Source organism: Orcinus orca, chromosome 6 (genome assembly GCF_937001465.1).
Source record: "Orcinus orca chromosome 6, mOrcOrc1.1, whole genome shotgun sequence".
In the NCBI taxonomy this organism is placed as follows: Eukaryota; Metazoa; Chordata; class Mammalia; order Artiodactyla; family Delphinidae; genus Orcinus; species Orcinus orca.
In genome coordinates, this window is record NC_064564.1 from 73,487,171 (window position 1) to 73,490,678 (window position 3,508).

The following is a 3,508-nucleotide window of genomic DNA, read 5'->3' on the forward strand; positions in this document are numbered from 1 at the left end:
TGTCCCAGCTTACCCTTCCCCCTCCCCATATTCTCAAGTCCATTCTCTAGTAGGTCTGTGTCTTTATTCCTGTCTTACCCCTGGGTTCTTAGTGACATTTTCTTTTTCTTAGATTCCATATATATGTGTTAGCATACGGTATTTGTCTTTCTCTTTCTGACTTACTTCACTCTGTATGACAGACTCTAGGTCCATCCACCTCACTATAAATACCTCAGTTTCATTTCTTTTTATGGCTGAGTAATATTCCATTGTATATATGTGCCACATCTTCTTTATCCATTCATCTGTTGATGGACACTTAGGTTGCTTCCATCCCCTGGCTATTGTAAATAGAGCTGCAATGAACATTTTGGTACATGACTCTTTTTGAATTACGGTTTTCTCAGGGTATATGCTCAGTAGTGGGATTGCTGGGTCATATGGTAGTTCTATTTGTAGTTTTATTTTTATTTATTTATTTTTTTTGTGGTACGCGGTCCTCTTACTGTTGTGGCCTCTCCCGTTGCAGAGCACAGGCTCCAGACGCACAGGCTCAGAGGCCATGGCTCACGGGCCCAGCCACTCCGTGGCATGTGGGATCTTACTGGACTGGGGCACGAACCTGTGTCCCCTGCATTGGCAGGCAGACTCTCAACAACTGAGCCACCAGGGAAGCCCTATTTGTAGTTTTTTAAGGAACCTTCATACTGTTCTTCATGGTGGCTGTACCAATTCACATTCCCACCAGCAGTGCAAAAGGGTTCCCTTTTCTCCACACCCTCTCCAGCATTTATTGTTTGGAGATTTTTTGATGATGGCCTTTCTGACCGGTGTAAATGATATCTCATTGTAGTTTTGATTTGCATTTCTCTAATGATTAATGATGTTGAGCATTCTTTCATGTGTTTGTTGGCAATCTGTATATCTTCTTTGGAGAAATGTCTATTTAGGTCTTCTGCCCATTTTTGGATTGGGTTGTTTGTTTTTTTGTTATTGAGCTTCATGAGCTGCTTGTAAATTTTGGAGATTAATCCTTTGTCAGTGGCTTCATTTGCAAATATTTTCTCCCATTCTGAGGGTTGTCTTTTGGTCTTGTTTATGGTTTCCTTTGCTGTGCAAAAGCTTTTAAGTTTCATTAGGTCCCATTTGTTTATTTTTTTTAATTTCCATTTCTCTAGGAGTTGGGTCAAAAAGGATCTTGCTCTGATTTATGTCATAGAGTGTTCTGCCTATGTTTTCGTCTAAGAGTTTGATAGTTTCTGGCCTTACATTTAGGTCTTTAATCCATTTTGAGCTTATTTTTGTGTATGGTGTTAGGGAGTGTTCTAATCTCATACTTTTAAATGTACCTGTCCAGTTTTCCCAGCACCACTTACTGAAGAGGCTGTCCTTTCTCCACTGTACATTCCTGCCTCCTTTATCAAAGATAAGGTGACCATATGTGCATGGGTTTATCTCTGGGCTTTCTATCCTGTTCCATTGATCTACATTTCTATTTTTGTGCCAGTACCATACTGTCTTGATTACTGTAGCTTTGTAGTATAGTCTGAAGTCAGGGAGCCTGATTCCTGCAGCTCTGTTTTTCGTTCTCAAGATTGCTTTGACTATTCAGGGTCTTTTGTGTTTCCATACAACTTGTGAAATTTTTTGTTCTAGTTCTGTGAAAAATGCCATTGGTAGTTTGATAGGGATTGCATTGAATCTGTAGATTGCTTTGGGTAGTAGATTCATTTTCACAATGTTGATTCTTCCAATCCAAGAACATAGTATATCTCTCCGTCTATTTGTATCATCTTTAATTTCTTTCATCAGTGTGTTATAATTTTCTGCATATAGGTCTTTTGTCTCCTTAGGTAGGTTTATTCCTAGATATTTTATTCTTTTTGTTGCAGTGGTAAATGGGAGTGTTTTCTTAATTTCACTTTCAGATTTTTCATTATTAGTGTATAGGAATGCCAGAGATTTCTGTGCATTAATTTTGTATCCTGCTACTTTACTAAATTCTTTGATTAGCTCTAGTAGTTTTCTGGTAGCATCTTTAGGATTCTGTATGTATAGTATCATGTCATCTGCAAACAGTGACAGCTTTACTTCTTCTTTTCCATTTTGGATTCCTTTTATTTCCTTTTCTTCTCTGATTGCTATGGCTAAAACTTCCAAAACTATGTTGAGTAAGAGTGGGCAGCCTTGTCTTGTTTTTGATCTTAGTGGAAATGGTTTCAGTTTTTCACCATTCAGGATGATGTTGGCTGTGGGTTTGTCATATATGGCCTTTATTATGTTGAGGAAAGTTCCCTCTATGCCTACTTTCTGGAGGGTTTTTATCATAAAAAAAAAAACGACCAGCTTGCTGGTCGTTGAGTGAAGCTGGGTGTTGGTGTTGAGATGGAGATCTCTGGGAGATTTTTGCCGTTTGATATTTCATGGAGCTGGGAGGTCTCTTGTGGACCAGTGTCCTGAAGTTGGCTCTCCCACGTCAGAGGCACTGCATTGACTCCTGGCTGTAGCACCAAGAGCCTTTCATCCACACGGCCGCCCCGCCGTCTCCACAACTATTGCAGCTTCGGCCGCTGGGGCCCCTCCAGACCCGGCAGCCTCAACGAGGCCGCCCTCCCCTCGGGCTCCGGGGCAGTTCCATGACGGTGGAGGGAAGAGACTCCGAGCCGGGAGTTCCAGTTCTGCGCAAATGTGGGCTCCGTTCTGGGCGCAGGGGGTGGGACCGCTCTCTGAACTCAGTTTTCTAAAGGAAAGTGCTCCCCTGCTGTACTCTGTGCTCTACACTGTGAGCTCTTAAGAGGACTAAGCATTGGGGCTCTCACACTGTCCCTATGAAATTATACAGGATTATTCCTCTAGTTGAGAAAGAGTACCTTCTGTCCCCAGAATGTTCCAGACAGACAAGATCTTCTGGGGTCCTCACCACTGTAGGGGACAGCTTATTCTTTTCTTTTACACCTTCTTTCTTTTCTATGCCTCCTTGATGTCTCTGTGTCTACAGAAACTCCTTTAAATTATTGCCTGTTGTAGCCAGGACAGCTCTGTGTCTAAAAGTCTGGTTAGTTTCACTCCAGTGTCGCTTGGATTTCTTTTCTGTGGTGCACAGTTTACAATGTGAACCCAGATTAAGAGGGAATGAGTTGATCCATTACTGGTATATTAGTAGAATGTCAATTTAACAGAACCTACTGAAGCATCCCACAAAACAAAGGATTTTTTGAACGAAGCCTTCTGAATTTGCATGATTTTTAAACTTGGGCTAGTTATGAGGGAGGTCAGCCAGAATTAAGAAAAACTCTGAATTATAGTTTAATATACTAGAAAGAACATTTGTTATTCTTATTATTTTCCTCTAAGAAATAGAATTAATTCAGTCTAAAGTATTTCCAAATCAAGGTTACCTAAGCCTGCTTTTACATGTAGAAGCTTTGCATTTTTGGTTGTTAGGATCACTAATTTATACTTAAATTAATACTACAAAGTTGTAAAATACAGGCAATTCTCTTAAGTAAGTCATTGACCTTCAACA